At 42.0% G+C, this 24,249-nt stretch overlaps 1 protein-coding gene across 7 annotated transcripts in view; it reads left to right on the top strand.

Annotated features, from left to right (window-relative positions):
• KCNIP4 (potassium voltage-gated channel interacting protein 4) overlaps positions 1-24,249 on the top strand; it is a 696,461-nt gene that overhangs the window by 439,417 nt on the left and 232,795 nt on the right. Inside the window, exon 1 of one of the 7 annotated variants that reach the window (XM_038752177.1) lies at positions 8,906-8,966. The exons of the other annotated variants lie outside the window; for them this stretch is intronic. The gene's annotated coding sequence lies outside the window, so the exon portion shown is untranslated. Of the gene's footprint in view, positions 1-8,905; positions 8,967-24,249 lie in introns of those variants that run through there. 7 annotated transcript variants of the gene reach the window in all.

The raw sequence follows: 24,249 nt of genomic DNA, 5'->3' as shown, positions 1-24,249 counted from the left end.
AGAGAGCTATGAAGAAACAATGGCTGCTAGGCTCGTTCATGATTTTGGTATCATGAAGCCTTGCCATAAGTTTATCAAATCCCTCTTTAGGCTCAGTGTTTCACAAATTAAGCTGCAGAACCTCTCATTCTACGCTAGCTTTTTTGCAGCAGCAGCCTTCCCAAATGAGCAGGCTATTTCCATCCCCAAACTATCTCCTTTTGCCCAACGTTGTACAAAAAGGCATTAGTACAACTCTTTATCCCTTCTGCATATAGAGTCTTTTCAAAACTAGTTTTCCCACACAATATTCAGTCAGAATAATATAGGTCCCTTACACCATGTAATTGGATAGTCTCCTAATGGTGTGCAAACTTTCCTAATGAATATCATGATTTGCCATTCTTAAATATGCAGTCTGTTGTTTTGGCTGCATAGAACCCCTGTGAATAATTTGGACGGAATATACCTATTTCCATCCCGCATAAGCCCTAAATTCCAACACTAAAATAGCGTCCACTTTTCTGCGACTACAGTTGGTTGAACTATATAAAATAAACTGGTGTAATGTCTGCCTGTATTTACCCAATCCCTAGCGGTTTTATTGCTACATGTCTCTATTTTTCTTTTTAATCAGATGCTCCCAAAGCTGATGTAGCATTTCATTTTTCAGTCCCTTGTGATGACTTCCTGAGAGTCAGCTCCAGGCTTATAAAGTTCAGAATCAAGCCCCTAATAGCAGTACTTCGTTAATGAGCTGCTAGTCTTCAAATGGCACTCGATGATAGAGAGACTGTTAATAAGGCAAGCTGCCTTATCAAAAATAACTTCTGAGACATATGGACTGTATTCCAAGCTAGGAAACTTAAACAGTCCACTTACCATGAACTCTTTCCACCTGCAGCGTGCAGTATACCTGAGTCTATAGTCCTATCTTTTAATTTGGAGTGTTCCAGATCAAACACATTGTTAGATATCAGTAACAATGATTTCTTTACCTCTCAAAACCCCTGTTATCAAATGCAAGCATAGTTCTGGCAGAAACTGAAATCTGATTGTAAGATTAAAAACTGGACATTATTGGGCTCTATCATATTTGTGCATCATATTGAATTCCATCTTGGTTTGGAATATCTATTTGCTTGTCGTGAAAGGTTCTGTATAGGAGAGTTTTGCTTCTGACTATAATAAATGGCAAAGAAATAGAACACATGCAGGGATCACTTGGAAAAGTGACAGGAAGATTGAATTTCTGTGTAATGCTATTTTTCATGAAAGCCACAATTCTCTGATCTAACAGGCTTGACTTTTTTTTTTCCCTCTGTCTAAAAAAGGGATTACTGGAACGAACAATTACAGCGCTTTCCCTAATATTTACTCTTTCATTCACGGCTTCCATACAAACTGCATCAGAGTCAAAATGGTGGGGAGTGAAGAAAGTAAAGCCAAAAGAGTTTCATCTATTAGTGAATTGAGGTTTGGAATTTACCTGAGGCTAATGGGGATGATTCAACCTTGAAAGGACCTTGTGTTTTTCACTTTGTAGGTTATCAAAGAAGTGGAGATGAAATAGAAAGTGTTTCTCCTTAATAGTTACTATTAATGAAGCTTGTTAAATAGCAAAGGACCTCTAAAAGGAAAACACAAGGAGGAATAATTTAGATATTTCTGTGTTGAGTTTCATCACCCTCATTGTTGAGCAATCAATTGCATTCATTGAGAACCTACTGTGTCCAGAACACTATATTTGGGAGAGCGTTAGTAGAAACGATCTCTGCCCTGAAGAATCTTACAGTCTAGAAAGGGAGGCACATAGAAATTATAGATAGGAAAAGCAATAACGTATATGGTATATGTACATAAACGCTACGGGGTGGTGGTAACAATTGCTTGCTTTCCTCCAAGAAAGTGCAGGGAGTAAAGAACAAACTTATGTATGACTGCAAATTTTCTGTAGTGGTATTTGAAACACCCAGACTGTTGTCTTTCCACAAGCTATAACTTTTATTAGGGAAGGCAGGGCCAAAGTCAAACTAGGGATCACTGAAATAGGAAGCCAAGGTACTAGCTCCTCTTCTTCCTCTTCCCTTGGTCATGGTGGCCTCTCGTTCACTTGACGGAAACCTCTACCCATTCATTCATTCAATCTCATTTATTGAGCACTCACCTGTGTGCAGAACACATTGAAGTGGAAGTACAGAATGAAAAATTTAGGAGGTAGAGAATTGAAAATTTTTATTCTCCCCTCTAGACTGTAAGCTCGTTGTGGGCAGGGAATGTGTCTGTTTATTGTTAAACTGTGCTCTCCCAAGTGCTTAGTTCAGTGCTCTGCACACAGTAAGTGCTCAGTAAATACGATTGAATGAATGAATGAAGGCATTTTCTTTAAAGAACCCAGTGGCATTGTTTTGCCTTTCCCCTGGCTCATCTCAGTCTCTTCTTTCATAGATGTTTTGGGTTCCACCAAAGTGGTGCTATCTTTTTAGCATCAGACAGTGAACCTGGCAAGTCTTCTAATAATTATGGTACTTGTTAATCACTTACTATGTGCCAAGCACTGTTCTCAGAGCTGGGGTAGAGACAGGTTGGACACAGTCCCTGTCCCACATGGGGCTCACACTCTCATCCCCATTTTTACAGATACAGAGGTAACTGAGGCCCAGAGAAGTAAAATGACTTACCCAAGGTCACACACCAGACATGTGGCAGAGCCGGGATTAGAACCCAGGTCTTTCTGACTCCCAGGCAGTGCTCTATCCACTAAGCCATGCTGCTTCTCACAGATTGCCTGAATCTTGGCCATCTGGAGATGTGGGCTGGGTGTGGGAGTGGGGACATGAGGCACTTAACCATCTATTAAGAGTTTCTATGATAGAAAATGAATTGCTCTGCGTGACCTCGGCAACTGACATTTAACAGGTTGTCCCTCATTTGTGGGGTGGAAGACCTTATATGTTTGCTCCCTGGAATTATTTTTCTTGACATTGTTGATAGAGCTGGACAGGATTTTTGTCACCCAAACTGGCCAGCCTCATAAAGATGGACAGGCAGTTACAACAAAACACTGAAGTTGACTTGAAATCCCCAAAGTTCCAATTGAAATTTAGCTTTCAAAAGTGAAATAAATGTTACCAGATCACTAAACTTAATATTTTACTACTCCTCTGGCTTTTGAATCAAACATTTATAATTCCTGATGAATGCTGAGTATAAATTACGGAGGGAATTTTTCCAATTTCCAAAGCTGAACAACAATTTTATTACTCAGTGCAGCAGGAGGAGAAAGAGGAAAATTCAAGTTAATTGGTGCCTAAGGGGACTATTCTCAACTCAGGGGAGAAGTGTTTATATAGATGCTGTGCTGTACTTGGCTTATGAGGTTAGACTTTGCTTACCAAATTGATATGCTTAGGGTACAATCATTTGCCCCATTAAAAGAAATGACCAAATCCAGCAAGTTTTTTTTCACAAAGAGAAATTTCCAGTATAATGGTAATCATGAATCAAGATTGATAATAAAACTTTGTTTTTAGCTGTTTACTGGTCAGATCACTAATGTTTTGAACAGATTGTTGAAAAACTTTGCAAAATACCACAGTGAGTAAATTGATATTTTATTGCCTCTGGTTTTGCTGAGAATATTATGTCCATGGAAACCAGGTTTTTTCCAATAGTTAGAAATGGCCCTAATTACCATGACTGAACACAATGTACAAGTTTTTCTGGAAACATTTATTATGGTCAAGTCTAGCTCCATTATAAAAACTGCCCCTTTTTGTAAGTTTAGTGGCCTAGATCTTCAACTGTAACATTTAAAAATCCTCAAATCAAAATGATTCCTCTGATAATATATTTTTAGGTTGGCCGGGTTTTCTTTGTTTCTTCACAGGTCTTTGATCTCATGCTAATCCTTTTTTCATTAGAAAAGACCATTCTCAGTAAAAGTATGCCATTCAGACATGGAATGGGTGGTTACTTGCTGAAAGAGTTCAATGAGAAGGTAGTTCTCGGGACAATGCAGGAGATTTTAGGGATCATCAGCAAGGACCTCCTTTTGGCAGTGACTTAGGCACTTAAAGAACATACCAGAGTAGTGAAAGGAATTGCCAAATTGCCTCTGCCTTCCCAGAGCTTACATTCTAATGAGAAAAAGCCAGCCCACATTCAGCGATGAATGCTCAATAAATAAGAAAACTTGGACATAGATTAAAGGTAACAATCACAAGTTGGATGAAAATTGAGATGTTGCTGGAATCTGGGATGACCTGACTGGTGTGTTGTATGGTAGGGCTCAGGGTAAGTAGACAAATTGTCCTTCTGTTTAAACATGATGGTCCCAACAGTGAGACTGCATCCATGAGGGTCTGGGAGAGGCAATCTCTTGCCCACTTACACCCTCAGGGAAGGTAGAAGAGATTCCTTCACCCCTGGGATTAATAATAATAATGATGATGGAATTTATTAAGCGCTTACTATGTGCAAAGCTCTGGTCTAAGCACTGGGGAGATTACAAGGGGATCAGATTGTCCCACGGGGGGCTCACAGTCTTAATCCCCATTTTACAGATGAGGGAACTGAGGCCCAGAGAAGTTAAGTGACTCACACAGCTGACAATTGGCAGAGCGGGGATTTGAACCCATGACCTCTGACTCCAAAACTCGTGCTCTTTTCCGCTGAGCCACGCTGCTTCTCTTTAATTAATTAATCTAAGGGCCAGGTTCATTGGGGGGTGGTTCCAACCTTTACTCAGTTTTCCCATCCCAGCTGTTCCCAGAAGTCTTTGGTAATGGAAGGGATAGGATGTGAAGTGTCTACTTGTTCAGTTTTGCTGTGTGTCTCCCCCTTCTAGACTGTAAGCCCATTGTTGGGTAGGGACTGTCTGTATATGTTGCCGAATTGTACTTTCCAAACGCTTACTACAGTGGTCGGCCCACCGTAAGTGCTCAATAACTGCAACTGATTAATTAACACGGAGTTCTTACCTACAGACCAGAATTTTTTTTAATTCATTCATTCAATCGTATTTATTGAGCGCTTACTGTGTGCAGAGCACTGTATTAAGCGCTTGGGAAGTACTTGTTTAAGGGCTTACTATGTGCCAGGCACTAAGGTAGATACAAGCTAGTCAGGTTGGACCCAGTCCATGTCCCACATGGGGCTCACAATCTTCATCCTCATTTTACAGATGAGGCAACTGAGGCACAAAGAAGTTAAGTGACTTACCCAAGGTCACACCGCAGACAGCAGCCAAGGGATGGAGCTGGGATTAGACCCTAAATCCTTCTGACTCCCAGGACCGTACTCTATCCACTAGGTCATTCCACTTCTCACGGGTCATTCTAAATTCTGCCATTTACATGAACTAGCTCATGAAACTAGTTTTATTTGTATTTTCTCGAATAGTTGTGAAAAGGACATACTAATGATAAAGCTGTGAGGTGAATCGTGGATAACATGGAAGCAAATGCAGGTCTAAACTGCGACTGTGAATTTTATTGGCTTTGCCAGAACGGTCCCCTGGAGTTTTCACAAAATAAATGAATTACTGTTTGCCGTATTGCCCAGAAGACGATGAAACATGAGACAGTATTCACATCGCCCAGAGCCAAGCATATGGGGTGGAACAAAAAATAGCAAGTGTTATACCGTACAATATGTTGTTGGGTGGCTGTTCATTCCGAAATCTGTTAAGTTTGGCTATAAAAAAAAGAGATGATTTATTTTATGGCTGACCTTCCTGTCTTGTTTAAAGGCAATTCTGTAAATATCGGTGATAAATACGAGTAAAACTCTCCAGTAACTCTCGGTGGACTATTGGGTCTTTTAAAATGTATGTTGTTACCGGTTTGGGGGAATCATTGGACCTATGTAATGTGCATGTATTTTATTGTGATCGAAGTAGGGAACGCCTTTTTATCCCTTGTCCTCTTTAGGATAGCTTAGCTAGTCCTTTCAAACAAGTGTTTTCCTTGGCGACTCTCCCATTTGATTTACCTCAGCTCTCTGACCTGCCTCTTTCCACTCTGAGCAATCCCCTCTCAGTTCAAATAATGGCAGCTGAAATCATCTCTCTCCCACTGCTTTGGTTGTGTTTGTCATTCTGTTCTTCAGTGTGCTTTGCCAGAATTCTGCAGCATTTTTTTTATGGTATTAAGCACTTATTATGCACCAGGCACTGTACTAAGCACTGGGGTAAAGACAAGCTAATCAGGTTGGACAGTCCATGCTCCATGTGGGGCCCACAGATGAGGTAACTGAGGCACAGAGAAGTTAAATGACTTGCCCAAGGCCACACAGCAGACAAGGGGTGTTGCTGGGGTTAGAACACAGGTCCTTCGGACTCCCAGTCCATGTTGCGTATCATTTTTCAGTTCTTTTGGAAGTAGAGTTGTCCACGGTGGTCATAGTTTGGCATTTACTAAGTGCCTATGGAGTTAAGACTGGCCAAAGGATCAGTCAATCAGTGGTATTTATGCGTCAGGCATTGTACTAAGTGCCGGGGTGAATACAAGCAAATTGAGTGGGACACAGTCCCTGTCCCACGTGGGGCTCACAGTCTTAAACCTCATTCTACAGACGAACTAACCGAGGCCCAGAGAAGTGAAGCGACTTGCCCGAGGTCACACAGCAGACACGTGGCGGACCAGGATTAGAACCCAGGTCCTCCTGATTCCCAGGCCCGAGCTCTGGCCACTAGGCCACACTGCTTCTCTGCGGTGTAATAGTTTAGAGAAGCAGCGTGGCTCGGTGGAAAGAGCCCGGGCTTTGAAGTCAGAGGTCATGGGTTCAAATCCCGGCTCCGCCAATTGTCAGCTGGGTGACTTTGGGCAAGTCGCTTCACTTCTCTGGGCCTCAGTTACTTCATCTGTCAAATGGGGATGAAGACTGTGAGCCCCCCGTGGGACAACCTGATCACCATGTAACCTCCCCAGTGCTTAGAACAGTGCTTTGCACATAGTAAGCGCTTAATAAATGCCATTATTATTTTTATTATTTTGCCTGTTTACTTGTTTTGTTTTGTTGTCTGTCTCCCCCTTTCCAGACTGTGAGCCTGTCGTGGGGTAGGGATTGTCTCTGTTGCTGAATTGTACTTTCCAAGTGCTTAGTATAGTGCTCTGCACATAGTAAGTGCTCAATAAATACAATTGGATGAATAAACTTTAAATTGAATAATAGTAATAGTGATGGTATTTGTTAAGCGCTTACTATGTGCCAAGCACGGTTCCAAGTGCTGGGGTAGATACCGGATTATCAGGTTGACTTACATGGGGCTCACAGTCTAAATATCCATTTTACAGATGAGGTAACTGAGGCACAAAGAAGTGAAGTGACTTGCCCATAGTCACACGGCTGACAGGTGGTAGAGTCAGGATTAGAACCCACGACCTCTGACTCCCAAGCCCGTGCTCTTTCCACTAAGCCATGCTGCTACCCTTAGTATTTATTCATCCATCTAAACTATAGTAGACTTCATCTTGATCTTTTACCATTTATCATCTTTCTCCCCTTTGATTTAGGAAGCAGCATGGCTCAGTGGAAAGAGCCCAGGCTTTGGAGTCAGAAGTCAGGGGTTCAAATCCCGGCTCCGCCACTTGTCAGCTGTGTGACTTTGGGCAAGTCACTTAACTTCTCTGTGCCTCAGTTACCTCATCTGCAAAATGGAGATTAAGACTGTGAGCCCGCCGTGGGACAATCTGATCACCTTGTAACCTCCCCAGCACTTAGAACAGTGCTTTGCACATAGTAAGTGCTTAATAAATGTCATAATTATTATTATGATGATGATGATATACATTTCTAGATATGCATATCCCTTTCATTTTGGCCAGCAGCACAATCTCTCACCTTGTCTTGAAATCAAATGAAAGAATGCTCAATCAATCAATGGTATTTATTGAGCATTTCCTATGTGCAGAGCTTCATTACCTAGAATTTGAAGACTCTGGCTAATGTAGCTTGATTAATGCAAGCATTCAAGCAGAGGAATTACTTGTACTGTAGATTGTCTTCTGAATTTGTTCTTTTATCAGTTTCAAAACTTTATTCTTGGAAAGCTTTTTTTCACTCCACAAGGTATATTTAAAAGGCTCAAGTGGAAAGATATACCATAGCCAAAATGACAATAGATTGATTTTACATTGGCAGGTGACAATTTGCCCAACTGGGGTTTTCCTGTCCTATTTATTGAATATATTTAAGCCATGGAAATGGCAGGACTGAGGGACTCCCTCATAAACTGAAGCCCAATAACTGTATTTTCAAAAATACCTATTCCTTTTTATGAAGTGCTTACTAATTCTATTATACTCTCCTGCTGCTCTTCTCATAATGATTGATCAACTGCACTTACAGAGCATTTACTGTGTGCAGAGCACTGTACTAAGTGCTTCGGAGAGTACACTATAAGTACACTGAGACTACACAGGAGAAGCAGTATGGCCTAGTGGAAAGAGCGTGGGCTTGGGAGTCAGAGGTCATGGGTTCGAATCCCGCCTCTGCCAGTTGTCAGCTTTGTGACCTTGGGCAAGTCACTTCACTTCTCTGTGCCTCAGATACCTCATCTGTAAAACGGGGATTAAGACTGTGAGCCCCACGTGGGACAACCTAATCACCTTGTATCCCCCCAGTGCTTAGAACAGTGCTTCACACATAGTAATTCGCTTAACAAATACCATCATTATTATTATTATAGTTCGTAGTGCTTTGCACATAGTAGGAGCCTTATAAATACCATCATTATTATTCCCTGCCATAAACACTCAATATTTTAGAATGATCAAATGATTGAAGTGTCCTGCCAAAGCCCTCCGATGGGAAGCTGCCAGCTGGAAGTTGATGGACACTTTCATTTAGTTCCAAACAGCATCAGGTGAGGAAATGAGTGGGCTGGGTCAGAAAAGCTTTGGCTGCAACACCCAGGAATGTGAAGAGGGAAGCCTGCAGTTTATGTCTGAAAAAGCAGAAGGTTGCCTCTGATCCGCATTAAGGTGAGAAGGGAGGGTAAATGCAGAAGTTCTGTGACTACCTCAAAGCCCGGAATGAATTAGGGAATTTCTTTTTAACCTTTTAAAACGATTAACTGGGCCAGGTATTTGCATTCCAAACACCTTGATTATCACGTGGAGAAAGAACAGTGTTAATGACTAAACCACAACAGGTGGGCTGGAAGCCACCCTCAGACTTTCTTTATGTGACGCCTCTCACCTTCTCTCTCACTTTCCTTTTCTCTTTCTCTCTTTCCCTTTTTCCCAACACTTTCAGGGGTGTTTTTCCTCGCACATAACCATAGAAACATTTCCCTCTACGGACACTTCCTAGATACATTCATTCAATTGTATTTATTGAGCGCTTACTGTGTGCAGAGCACTGTACTAAGCGCTTGGGAAGTACAAGTCGGCAACATATAGAGACGGTCCCTACCCAACAACGGGCTCACACATCAATGACCAGCTCTCCACATAGTGACACACACACACACACGTGAAGCACCATGGCTCAGTGGAAGGAGCATGGGCTTTGGAGTCAGAGGTCATGGGTTCTAATCCTGTTCTGCCACTTAACAGCTCTGTGACTTTGGGCAAGTCACTTAACTTCTCTGGGCCTCAGTTACCTCATCTGTAAAATGGGGATTAAGAGTGTGAGCTCCACATGGGACAGCCTGATTACCTTTTATCCCCCACCCCCAGTGCTTAGAACAGTGCTTGGCACATAGTAAGTCCTTAACAAATACCATTATTATTATTATTATATCCACCTCTCTCATTTCTGCCCACTGCTACATTCTTCCTCTACACCTATATATCTCCTCTGCCAACACCCTCTAAAGTTTGATTCCAGCTCTCCTGTGATACACCATTCTTCTATCAACTCCAAAAGCCACAGGCGTCATGTGCTGATTTTTCTTCAGCAAATGAAGCTGCTGTAATGACAGGGTCTCTTGGTCAACTGACAGTTCCCTAAATAGTGGTGAAAAGTTGAGATTGAGCTGCTGCCAAGTGGAAATTTCTTTGATGAAAGCAGCAGCTTGCTTAGGCGAATGGTTGAGTGGAGACGACTTAGCAGCATAAATCACCTCGTGACCCTCTGAGTTAAGGTAAGAAGATTCCCCACGTCTAAGATTGCTGAGTTAAAGCTTTCAAATCAGGGAGCAAGTTATCTAAAAGGGCTGAATTAGACATTTGTGCTACTTTTGTTGTTGCTACTGATCTGAAAAGCAGGTGTTTTTAGCAAGTATTTCCAAAGTGAAGTTGTAACATTGATCCTATAAATACATAAATTCATTTGATCGCATTTGAGTGTTTACTGTGCACAAACACTATACTAAGCGTTTGAACACTGTTCAAAGCCCTTGGGGTTCATAGGGATCTCCAACTATAATGTGGAATATGACTGTAATTTCTCTGTCTCTCTATATGCCTGGCATGTATGTGTGCGATAGGTTTACATAGATATAGATATTTGTTGCTGTATATGTATAGATGTAAGCTCACTGTGGGTAAGGGATGTGTCTGTTTATTGTAATATTGAACTCTCCCAAGCACTTAGTACAGTGTTCTGTGCACAGTAAGCACTCAGTAAATACAATTGAATAAATATATCTCTATATAGATAAGAAAATAACATGCATCTCCATCTCAGGCTATTATTGTTGAGAGGAAGTAAAAGTCTGTGTTGCCTGATGCAAACCTAAGTTTGGTCTGCATGTTGTATACCTCTAGACTGGAAGTTCGCAGGCTGGCAATGTGTCTACCAACTCTGTTATATTGTACTCTCTCAAGTGCTTAGTACAGTGCTCTGCACACAATAAGGCCTTAATAAATATGACTGACTGATGCTTGCTTTCTGACAGGATTGCTACTCTAAGCAAGCAACACAAATTGCCCCGGATCTATGATTGTTTCTGTAAAAGCCAATGGGTGGTAATGATTGCGGTACTTTATAAACACTTACCATGGTCCAAACTCTGGGGAAGATCCATTATAAGTAGATAAGACATAGCCCTAGATCCTCACGGGCCTCACATTCTGAGAGTGAGGGAGAACAGTTAGAGGTCAGGGGTTCTAATCCTGGCTCTGCCACTTGTCAGCTGTGTGACTTTGGGTAAGTCACATAACTTCTCTGTGCCTCAGTTATCTCAACTGTAAAATGGGGATTAAGATTGTAAACCCCACATGGGACAGATTACCTTGTATCTCCCCTAGCACTTAGAACAGTGTTTGGCACATAGTAAGTGCTTAAATGCCATCATTATCTCATTACCTTGTCTTATTTAATACCCATTTTTCAGATGAGGAAGCTGAGATGCAGATGTCAGGTTATATGCTCAAAATGCAGAAGGAGACAGAAACCAGGCCACGCCATTTCTCAGTGACAATAGAAACCACCACCGGTGATGGAAATGGCTGTCATTTTGAGCTGTTTTGCCCCTTTTGATTCATTCTCAGTGCTGTTGAGGAAGTGTCACAGCCACAGCTGTTGTAGGACAGGACCTATCCATTGCTGTCTCACCCATGGTGGTTGCTGAGACAGACTGATCACTCCTGGGGGTGTCTTGCAGTTCCATCAGCTACTCTACCTGTTAAGGGAAATCCCTAGCAAAAGGACTTTCAGTATTACTTTTCTCCAAAAGGGCATGTCTCACAGTTCTGCCCTTGAGAGCAGAGCCTTCCGTTTCAGCGGGCCATTCAAGCAATCTAACAATGGCATTTACTGAGTGGTTACTGTGTGCAGACAACTGCAAAACTTGCTTGGGAGAGCACAATACAACAGCTTTCATAGACATGTTCCCTGCCCAAAATGAGCTTACACTCTAGAGGGGGAAACAGACATTAAAATACATTACAGATAATGTATGTAATTTCTGTGAGGTTGAATATCAAGTGCTTAAAAGATACAGCTGGTCTCCAGCTCTGACTGACAATCAAGCACATGATTGTTCTCCTGCTTTTCCCTGGGCCTAAAAGTTTCTCCAAAGAATCCCCTGCTGTTCCCACCCCCTTTATTTATAAGATAAAGTGGAAATGCTACTTGCTGCTACTACAATTTACTTTAAATTTAAATCTAGGGGCCTTTTTCTCTGACCTGTTTTCTACTTAGGAGAAACAATCCTGGCTCTCAGATTTATCCATCAATATAGTAATAATGTCCCCTAATTTTATCGCAAGTTTGCTAAGAAACAATCATTTTTACACAAGGATCAACTTAAGAAGCATTACTAAGTTTTCTGCCTTTGCGGGGGTAACCTACCAATTTGAGTGGCAATCGTTTAAATCATGCAGAAAAGGCAGGTTTATGCTCCCACACTGTGTATTCCCATATTGTATCTGATTATGCACTTACAGGCAATGCACTTATCTTTCCTTTGTGTTCAAAGATGGCAGCATTAGTAATGAGTTCCCACCCATGTGTGTCTACACTTCTGTGTAGGCAAAAATTGTCCTTTATCGTGCTATTAATAATGATATTTGTTAAGCGCTTACTTTGTGCAAAGCACTGTTCTAAGCGCTGATTGCTTTTGCCAATTTTAGGATATGTTTGTGTTTTTGATATTCCGAGTTTCCTGTGGCCTCTTGTCGGGTAAAGAAGAGGCTCTGCTGACTGTATTCCTGGCTGGCTGCTGCCGCTATCTTCCAAGAGTCCACTGTTGCTAATATCTGGTTTGAAACCATGTTTTGCCGTGTTCCTAAAGTACTTGTTATCCCTCCCTTTCTGCTGGCACCCCATGTCATCCAGTGTGCCATTTCAATTCTGACATATAATAATTGTTAGGGTAGCCCCCTGTTTTCCCAAAGAACAGTGCTGTGGTGACCTGAAGATATTCAGGCCCCTATTGTTGGTAAATCTTGTCTTTCCAGTTGATGCTCTTATGTCCCAGAGGTGATGCTCCTAAACTAGCAGAAAAATTCAGATGAGTGCTCATTGTGGGCAGGGAATAAGTCTCTTTATTCTTAAACTGTACTTTTCCAAGTGCTTAGTTCAGTGCTCTGCACACAGTAAGTGCTCAATAAATACAATTGAATGAATGACTGCTCTATGAGAGGTCCAGGTTGCTTAGAAATCGAAGGGATTGGACTGTAGATTGGGTTTATAGACTTTTAACTTGATATGAAAGTCATTGTCCCATTGTACCCACTCTCTGGAGATGTTTTTATTATAAATATTAGTAATAATAATGATAATATCGATATTTGTTATATGCTTACTATATGCCAAACACTGTGCTGATTTCTGGAGTAGAGTCAAGGCAATCAGACACAAGACATAATGCCTCATGTTCGCACCCCAAATGCAGTCTACTCTCTGACTTTCCCACGACAAACAGTACCAGCAGCCTCCCTATCTCACAAGCCCTTAACCTGGGCATCATCCTTAACTCATCTCTTCCATTCAACCCATATATTCAATCTGCCTCCAAATCCTGTTGGTTTTACCTTCCCAACATTACTAAAATCTACCTTTTTCTTTCCTCCCATGTCCTGCCTCTCCCTCCCCCTTCATATTGGACAGACTACGGCCTTCGAAGCCTTAATAACATCTCAACTCCAAGAGGTCTTCCCCGACGAAGCTCTCATTTCCCCTACTCCCTTCAGTGTCACCCTTGCACTTGGATTTATACTCTTTCTTTATCCCTCCCTCATCCCCACAGCCCTTATGTACCACGGCTCAGTGGAAAGAGCACGGGCTTTGGAGTCAGCAGTCATGGGTTCAAATCTCGGCTCCGCCAATTGTCAGCTGTGTGACTTTGGGCAAGTCACTTAACTTCTCTGTGCCTCAGTTCCCTCATCTGTCAAATGGGGATAAAGACTGGGAGCCCCCCTGTGGGACAACCTGATCACCTTGTAACATCCCCAGCACTTAGAACAGTGCTTTGCACATAGTAAGCGCTTAATAAATGCCATCATTATTATTATATCCCCAATTTATTAGACCGTAAGCTCGGTGCGGGCAGGAAATGCGTCTGTTATATTGTTGTACTCTGCCAAACACTTAATCAATCATATTTACTGAGCCCAACTTGTACTTCCCAAGCGCTCAGTACAGTGCTCTACACACAGTAAGTGCTCAGTAAATACGATTGATGATTTACTGTGTGGAGAGCATTATCCTAACCATTACATTAATACAGTAAGTGCTCAATAAATATAATTGACTAGCTGGCTGGGTGTTGCTATATAAACTCCACTGTATTTTGGTCTAAAGCCACATTGAGATTGACTTTCACCATCATAAAACCCAGCACAAGTTATATTTTGACCCTGACTGATAGATTTTTGTTTTCCTTGTTGATTACTCCAACTCTGCCTCACTCCCTATAACAAGCTGTTTTCAGGCCCAAAGGTAGAAAACAGAATTGATTGGTAGATATTACCTAGACAGTTACCTAGAGAAGCAGCATGGCTCAATGGAAAGAGCACAGGCTTTGGAGTCAGAGGTCATGGGTTCAAATCCCGGCTCCACCAGTTGTCAGCTGTGTGACTTTGGGCAAGCCACTTAACTTCTCTGTGCCTGTTACCTCATCTGTAAAATGGGGATTAAGACTGTGAGCCCCATGTGGGACAACCTGATCACCTTGTATCCTCAACAGTGCTTTGCACATAGTGCTTAATAAATGTCATTATAAATTAATGTTTAACAAAAATTCCTCTTTTGGAGGGGAAGTCACAACAAGAAAAAAATCTCTGGTTTATAAAATTGAGCAGCATTAGCCTTACTGTTGCTCTGTGTTCCTGCAACTTCACAGTGCATTAACTTGAATGTCCCAAAATAACACATAATACATCACAATGTTATTTAGAAATTTTTATCAAAATGATCATTATAGTTTTTGAAACCAGCTAACCCCCATTTCATTAATTTTCACTGAACTGGTAGCATCTAGGACAACATTTTTCCATAATAGGAGATTCTTCAGGAACCAAACTGTTACAGCAGAACTGACTATATCGTTTAATAGCTAGTCTGGAAGGTCTATGACTACAATCATGCTAACAGTGTCGAGCAGCTTTCTCACCATTCTTTAATCAGTGAATGGTATTTATTGGGTACTTATGCTGTGCAGAGCACTGTACTAAGCACTTTGGAGTGTACCATACAACAGAGTTTGTAGATATGTTCTTTGGTAGTGGCAAGCGCACAGACTTGGAAGTCAGAGGTCATGGGTTCTAATCCTGGCTCCGCCACTTGTCAGCTATGTGACTTTGGGCAAGTCACTTATCTGGGCCTCAGTGACCTCATCTGTAAAATGGGGATTAAAGACTATGAGTCCCAGGTGGGTCAACCTGATAACCTTGTATCTCCCCCAGCACTTAGAGCAGTGCTTGGCGCAGAGTAAGCGCTTAACAAATACCATTATTATTATTAACTTCCAACCCCACAGCACTTATGTACATATCTTTAAATTATATACTATAAATCATTTGTTTGTATCTCTCCCATACTAGACTGTAAACTCACTGTGGGCCGGGAACATGTCTGCTAACTGTTATATTGTACTCTCCCAAGTCCTTGGTACAGTTCTCTGCAGATAAGCATTCAATGCAGTCTAGAGGGAGACAGACATTAGTATAAATAAATTACAGATCTAGACATAAGTACTGTGGGTGAATATCAAGTATCCAAAGGGTACAGACCCAAGTGCATAGATGACACAGAAGGGTGAGGGAGTTGGGGAAAAGAGGGCTTAATTGGGGAAGGCCTCTTGGAGGAGACGTGAATTTAATAAGATTTTGAAAGTGGGGAGAGTGGTGGTCTGGTGCCGATGGCCGGGGAGGGAGTTTGGGGCAAGAAGGAGGTTGTCAGCATGGCATAGTGGAAAGAGCCCGGGCTTGGGAGTCCGAGGTCATGGGTTCTAATCCCGCCTCTGCCACTTGTCAGCTGTGTGACTTTGGGCAAGTCACTTCTCTGGGCCTCAGTTACCTCATCTGTAAAATGGGGATGAAGCCTGTGAGCCCCACATGGGACAACCTGATTACCTTGTATCTACCCCGGTGCTTAGAACAGTGCTTGGCACATAGTAAGCGCTTAACGAATACCATTATTATTATGATGTGGATAAGGAGTCGGGCAGCCAGATAGACAAGATCAGGCACAGTAAGGAAGTTGGACTAAGGGAGCAAAATATGTGGTCTGTGCTAGATCAGTGAGGTAAGGTGGGGGGGCAGGCTGATTAAAGTAGTGATTATCCTGGTACAGTGAAATACTATAGCATTTCTTCAGTGATTCTTATGTAAAAATATGTACACAGGCAGTATGATCCATGAATGGTTTCCATTAATAAAGCTCCACTTTTCATCTTTTTCCCCCGGTCCTGACCTGAACCAATTGAAATTGATGGCCATACGTTTGTAGTGCATGTTGAGACCATGACACACTATTCATTCCACTGGCTGATCGAAATAGAACAAAGGAACAGTTGGGACTCAAAAAGACTCAACACACAATCGACCAATCGTATTTATCGAGCGCTTACTGTGACTGATCAATGATGCCTCAACTAGAGATCCATACTAAAATTACCTTCCATTACAATGAATTCTGGTCCTGGCATATTAGACATTCAATGAGAAATTAGATATTTTGAGACAGATCCAGCTAATGATTCCTGGACAACTCTGTTTCACGTGTGGTAGTAGTACTTGGTACCAAGAAAGTTACTGTAGCTGGCCAAGTGATATAAATCTAGGTCAAAGTTATAAATGAAAAGCCAAAGACTAAGCAGGGGGTGGACTAGAGAAAACACTCAGCAAACATAATCAGCCTGATCAGGTAACCAAAGTTAAAAATAAAGTTTCTGTTGTACATGTTGTCGACTGTGGATGTTAAAATTCAGAGTAGGAAATTAGGTAGAGCCATTCATTCATTCAATCATATTTATTGTGTGCTTACTGTGTGCAGAGCACTGTACTAAGTACTTGGGAAGTACAAGTCAGCAACATATTCATTCAATCGTATTTATTGAGTGCTTACTGTGTGCAGAGCACTGTACTAAGCGCTTGGGAAGTACAAGCGTGGCTCAATGGAAAGAGCCTGGGCTTTGGAGTCAGAGGTCATGGGTTCAAATCCCAGCTCTGCCAATTGCCAGCTGTGTGACTTTGGGCAAGTCACTTCACTTCTCTGTGCCTCAGTTCCCTCATCTGTAAAATGAGGATTAAGACCGTGGGACAACCTGATCACATTGTAACCTCCCCGGTGCTTAGAACAGTGCATTGCACATAGTAAGCGCTTAATAAATGCTATCATTATTATTATTATTATTATTATTACAAGTTGGCAACATATAGAGATGGTCCCTACCCAACAGCGGGCGCTCATTCATTCATTCAATCGTATTAAGCGCCTACTGCGTGCTGAGCACTGTACTAAGTACTTGGGAAGTACAAGTTGGCAACATATAGAGACGGTCCCTACCCAACAGCGGGCGCTCAGTCTAGAAGGGGGAGACAGACAACAAAACAAAACATGTGGACAGGTGTCAAGTCATCAGAATAAATAGAAATCAAGCTAGATGCACATCATTAACAAAATAGAGTAGTAAATATATGCAAGTAAAATAAATAGTGTAATAAATCTGTACAAATATATACAAGTGCTGTGGGGAGGGGAAGGGGGTAGAGCCGGGGGGGTGGAGAGGAGGAGAGGAAAAAAGGGGGCTCAGTCTGGGAAGGCATCCTGGAGGAGGTGAGCTCTCGTTAGGGCTTTGAAGGGAGGAAGAGAGCTAGTTTGGCGAATGTGTGGAGGGAGGGCATTCCAGGTCATTCGGCTACAAACACACCAGGAGCAACAACTGCGAAACTCAGAGAGTGGCAGCATAAGTATTGAAGATTACCTCAATCATTTCGAGGTAAAAGATGAATGTTTCTCCTCTCGGACTCTGCAGTAAGAATTCCTGAAAGGACACTTGTGTTGTCAGAAGTAAGAGTAGTCTTCCATACTAAGCAAATGCCATTTACCCCTATTTGCACAGCTGGACTGGAAATAATCTTGAAGAAATGAATGTTCAAGAAATAAATGTTTGGTTTTGTACTCCTCAAGTTGTATTTTCTCCAGTCCTGGTTGTCAGGCTCCATGGAAAGCAAATATTCTATTTATACAGAACCCAGCAGGTGATATTTCCCAGGCCAAATACATTGTAAATATATACGTAAAATGCAGAGATCAACTGAGAGTCTCTGCTATCAATGGTGAATAATAATGATGGTATTTGTTAAGGGCTTACTATTTGCCAAGCACTCAATCTGGTTATGAATCCTTTAATCTTGGTGGGTGGGGGCGGGTGTAGGAAAATGAGGAGAAGGGAGGCTTGAAGGTCCAGGCAGAAACAGTGTGGCCTCAGGGAGTCAGAAGGACTTGAGTTCTAATCCCGCCTCTACCACTTGTCTGCTGTGTGGCCTTGGGCTAGTCACTACACTTCTCTATGCCTCAGTTCCCTCCTTTGTAAAATAGGGATTAAGACTGCAAACTATATGTGGGTCAGGGACTGTGTCTGTATCTACCCCAGCACTTAGAACAGTGCCTGGCATAGATCAAGTGCTTGACGAGTACCATTAGAATAAAAAAGAAAAAGAGTCCGAGGCTTTGAATGTGTATTTTCTTCCAACCTGCAAACTCAGAAATCTAGGTGCTTTCCGTGGCATTTTGCCCCGTATAAGTTTCTGAAATTCCTAGTGAAAGAGCATCCACCTTTGGCCACCTATTTACACCCAAAATTCCCATGGACCCGGCTCTGGTACTTCTGCCTTTCTTGCAACACTTCAGCATGGAATTGAGCGATTGTGGTAGCTTCTTGCAGCTGAGTTTATTGCTGTTTTCAGCTCTAGAAAGGGCACCAACCTGGAAATCAGAGGACCCAAGTTCTAATCCCGGGTTGCCACTTGCCTGTTGTGTGACTTTGGGCAAGTCACTTAAAATCCCCGTGTATCAGTTAACTCATCTGTAAAATGGGGATTAAGACTTGTAAACCCCATGTGGGTTATGGACTGCATCCAATCCGGTTATCTTGTATCTACCCAGCACTTAGTACCGTTCCTGGAACATAGTAAGGGCTTAACGAATACCATATTTTTTTTAACTGAAAGAAGTAGCCACAGTCATATATCTGAATGAGACTGTTTAATCAACCTTGCTTTGGGGGTGTTTTTTTAAATTCCCCTTTACCACCACCCGAGGGAATTTTCTTACTGGAAGGTATTTGGGGGATCTGAGTTGACTTCTGGAATTTCAGTTGATGTGGTGCTTTCAGCTAGTCAAGGAATCTCCCACATAATGGGAATTTGGAGCCCCGAAATTACAGAAGCCCTCAGTTAAATAATCTTAAACCAAACATTAGGCCAACTCGAACATTTTGCCCCCTATCAAAACCCACTCAGGAAGGATAAAGTGGGAAAAGAGGATATATTCATTTTAAATGACATTAATAGCAATTCATTCATTCATTCAATCATATTTATTGAGCGCTTACTGTGTGCAGAGCACTGTACTAAGCACTTGGGAAGTAAAAGTTGGCAACATATAGAGACAATCCCTACCCAACCGTGGGCTCACAGTCTAGAAGGGGGAGACAGAGAACAAAACAAAACGTATTAACAAAATAAAATAAGTAGAATAAATATGTACAAGTAAAATAAATAAATAAATAGAATAATAAATACGTACAAACACATATACAGGTGCTGTGGGGAAGGGAAGCAGGTAAGGCGGGGGATGAAGAGGGGGAGGAGGGGGAGAGGAAGGAGGGGGCTCAATGTGGGAAGGCCTCCTGGAGGAGGTGAGCTCTCAGTAGGACCTTGAAGGGAGGAAGAGAGCTAGCTTGGCGGATGTGCAGAGGGAGGGTATTCCAGGCCCGGGGGATGATGTGGGCCAGGGGTCAATGGTGGGACAGGTGAGAACGAGGCACAGTGAGGAGATTAGCTGCAGAGGAGCGGAGGGTGCGGGCTGGGCTGGAGAAGGAGAGAAGGGAGGGGAGGGAGGAGGGGGCGAGGTGATGGACAGCCTTGAAGCCCAGGGTGAGGAGTTTCTGCCTGATGCGTAGGTTGATTGGTAGCCACTGGAGATTTTTGAGGAGGGGAGTAACATGCCCAGAGTGTTTCTAGACAAAGACAATCCAGGCAGCGGCATGAAGTATGGATTGAAGTGGGGAGAGACATGAGGATGGGAGATCAGAGAGGAGACTGATATAGTAATCCAGACGGGATAGGATGAGAGCTTGAACAAGCAGGGTAGCGGTTTGGATGGAGAGGAAAGAGTGGATCTTGACAATGTTGCAGAGGTGAGACCGCAGGTTTTGGTGACGGCTTGGATGTGAGGGGTGAACGAGAGAGCAGAGTCGAGGATGACACCAAGGTTGTGGGCTTGTGAGACAGGTAGGATGGTAGTGCTGTCAACAGTGATGGGAAAGTCAGGGAGAGGGCAAGGTTTGGGAGGGAAGACAAGGAGTACTTTTGACCACTGATGTAAGTAAGCATAAGCCAAAAAAGACAGATCACCCTATCTCAAAGGCCAGCTCTGTTGGCAACTTCTTAAAAGGGTTTCAGGACAGTAACAACAGAGTCCTTCAGTTCACTTTCTTGTGCTTCTGTATGTTCTTGTATTTTTTCTTCCTTCTGCATCCTTCCAACAGCAAGCAACAAAACTGCAAACTCACACTCTGCCATCAACAGTCATTTCTCAGTCCCAAAGCCTCTTCGCACCTAGCTTCTTGACTTCAATTCTTGCTCTCCAGTCTCTGCTAAAAATCAATGAAGAGAGGACACTCCCTGCAGCTTATTGCTGCTGCAATCTTTTTCTCACTATCTGCTTAAGTCAATGAAGGGTGGGCACTAAAAAGAGGCAGTAGTGTACCTGGGCTACATTTTTTTTTTTTTTCCGGAGTACCTCTGGTCCTGAGGAGTGAAGTTCTGAATGGTCTTAGTGTAAACTATGCAGAGTTTACACTAAGCAAAGTAAACACTTTGCTATTAGGTCTGGAGGACACCCACATCATAGTAGCCAACCTGGCCATACCCTGTGGGTGGCAGCTTACTCAATCTCATCTTAGAATTTGATTTCCCATTTTTTTATTGCTATACCAACCCATATTTGAGAAAATATATTAAATTTTAAGTTGCAGTCCCCCACATCTCATCTGGAAGAGATGTATCCATGGTGTTGCTGTAGGTCGGAGACCACTCGACAGCCTAAGACATGACAAAAATAAACAAAAAGGGATATGTCTTTTCCATAAAAATGTTTTTTAAATTACACCAAACCTTGTAACCTTTGGAGAGAAACATGATGCACAACTGCTCGATGGTCTTATTTACCATTCTATTAGGACACTCTGTAGCTTACTCTTTATTCATTCATTCAGTCCTATTTATTGAGCACTTACTGTGTGCAGAGCACTGTACTAAGCGCTTGGGAAGTCCAAGTTGGCAACATAAAGAGACTGTCCCTACCCAACAACGGGCTCACAGTCTAGAAGGGGGAGACAGACAACAAAACAAAACATGGAGACAGGTGTCAAAACCATTAGAATAAATAGAATTAGAGCTATATGCACATCATTAACAAAATAGAGTAGTAAATATGTACAAGTAAAATAGAGTAATAAATCTGTACAAATATATGCAAGTGCTGTGAGGGGGTAGGGCTGGGGGGAATGGGGAGGAGGAGAGGAAAAGGGAGGCTCAGTATGGGAAGGCTTCCTGGAGGAGGTGAGCTCTCAGTAGGGCTTTGAAGGGAGGAAGAGAGTTAGTTAGGATGTTGTGTGGAGGGAGGGCATTTCAGGCCAGGGGAAGGACGTGGGCCAGGGGTCAAACAGCAAATTCATCATAACCTTATAGACTAACCAAGGATGTCCTTGTCAAGGGTGCTAGGATTCTGCTTAATGTAGCCACTGGCAGGTACAATTAGATGCTTGCCATTAAAACAGAAATATAAGGTTGCACTTTTTGCAGACTTACATACTGGGCTTTGTATTCACCCAGGTAAATTATCATAGTTAAGTGCAATTAAATTAAAACCCGTCTATTTTTAACTGTCTGCATAGACGTTAAATCTAGGAAAATTAGTTGGCTATGGGGATATGTTCTTACCCAAATGATTGAAAAAGAAACCAGAAACTGGTGGCAAATCCTTTTTTTTTCTTATCGAAACTGTGACCGTGGGCAGGGAAAATCTCTACAGACTCTGCTATTGTCCTTTCCCAACCGCTTAGTACAGTGGTCTGCACAAAGTAAGCACTCAATAAATACAACTGATGGATTGTTTTGAATGATAACAATAACATCATTGTGGTATTTAAGTGCTTACTGTGTGCCAGGCATGGTACTAAGTGCTGGAGTGGATACCAGCAAATTGGATCGGACACAGTCTCTGTCCCGCATGGGGCTCACAGGCTTAACCCCCATTTTACAGTCGAGGTAAATGAGGCAAAGGAAAGTGAAGTGACATGCCCAAGATCACACAGCAGACAAGGGGCAGAGTCAGGATTAGAAGCCAGGACCTTCTGACTCCCAGCCTGGGCTCTATCCCCTAGGCCATCTACTTAGTTCAGTGCTCTGCACACAGTAAGTACTCAGTAAATATCATTGATTGGAATATAAAGGGCAGTACCACCCCTCAGTTTCCCCAACACAGCAAGGGCAGAGCAGTTTCCATGATCAGATGTTCCCATTAAGGTAGGGCCAAGAAACTTTCCTTTGGCACAGCTCTGCCTGAAAAAAGTCGATGGACAGGAGGAGAGTTTCTATGTAGTAGACAGAGCATTGCTAGGGAATAAGATGGTGCTACTCAGGTACGGTAATTTCTCCACAAAGCTGGGCTTGAAGAATTCAGGATTGATTTGGCTAATTCTCAGTATTTAGATGCCTAGTTTGAATGGATTTCAAAAGTCAGATGGGTATGATTGCTTTAAAGATAGTAAGGTGAATTCTCTCTAGCAATGTATTTGATGAAGCGGCAAATGAGCTGGCCACTTGTATTATTACAAAAGACTCAAAGATGGAAGTGCTGGCTGATTGTAGGCTTTGGAATGATAAAAAAACTTTTGGCCCCAGATGCTTAGTTGATTCTTTGAAAGGTTTAAATCCAGATGCATTTCCTGGAAAAAAAAGAAAAACCAGTAAACATTTTAAAAAATTTATTCAGTATTGTTATATTTTTTTTAAAAAAATTGACCAAAGGAAGTTTCCCCATTCCTACACCATAACGTCCAATGTCAGAGAAAGGCAAAGGAATCTCTCTTCCCTCAAACCAACTTCATTAAATAAATATTGATTCATTTGTTGGATGAGTAAAAAAGTTATGTTAAATATTAATGAGGAGGAAAAGCCGTGATTTGGAAGCAATCATGGGTAAGGTAATACAACAATTTAAATTTATGTGTTTTTTTTTTTCATTTTATGTTTTAGCATATCGTATTCATTAAACCAGTTATCCATCAGCATATATCAAGAAAATCAAAAAATGCTGCATAAATGTAAGAAATCTATCTAAATGTCTTAATGCTTTTAAGTTTTAATCATTGAAGGTTTTACTGGTACTTTTAAGAAGCTTTTTTTCTTTATTGTTATCTGACTGCATTTAGTGAACCCAAAATTTCCAGATTAATGAGCTCTCTTGGAAAGCTTTCTTGATATTTTTTCTTTACCCCATACTTTTAAGATGCTCTCACTTCAAGAAAGTGTTGAAGTTTATTTGTGAGTTCCTGCACACACCTCTGAAGTCACAGGAATTTTTCCCCTCATGCGGAAAGCATATTTTTTTTTTTATTTGTGATGAAGGAATTGTCTGAAATGTTCAAATGGTACTGAAAGGGTTGTGGACAACAAAAGATAGTGCCAAGTATTGATTGCTATCCAGTCCCCTTTCTGGAGATGCTTAGAAAGGAACACACTGAGAAGCAATAATAATAATAATAACGAGAATGATGGTACTTGTTAAGCGCTAACTGTATGCAAAGCACTGTTCTAAGCACTGGGAAGGTTACAAGGTGAAAGGGTTGCCCCACGGGGGGCTCACAGTTTTAATTCCCATTTTACAGTTGAGGTAACTGAGGCACAGAGAAATTAAGTGACTTGCCCAAAGTCACACAGCTGACAGTTGGCGGAGACAGGATTTGAACCCATGACCTCTGACTCCAGAGCTGTGCTCATTATAGCATAATCATCATTATCAATCATATTTATTGAGCACTTACTGTGTGCAGAGCACTGTGGGCTCACAGTCTAAAAGGGGGAGACAGAGAACAAAACCAAACATACTAACAAAATAAAATAAATAGAAAAGATATGT

The sequence above is a fragment of the Tachyglossus aculeatus genome, chromosome 10, assembly GCF_015852505.1.
Source record: "Tachyglossus aculeatus isolate mTacAcu1 chromosome 10, mTacAcu1.pri, whole genome shotgun sequence".
Lineage (NCBI taxonomy): Eukaryota > Metazoa > Chordata > Mammalia > Monotremata > Tachyglossidae > Tachyglossus > Tachyglossus aculeatus.
Note: the sequence above shows the minus strand (reverse complement) of the source record. Positions and strands in the feature narration are given on the sequence as shown.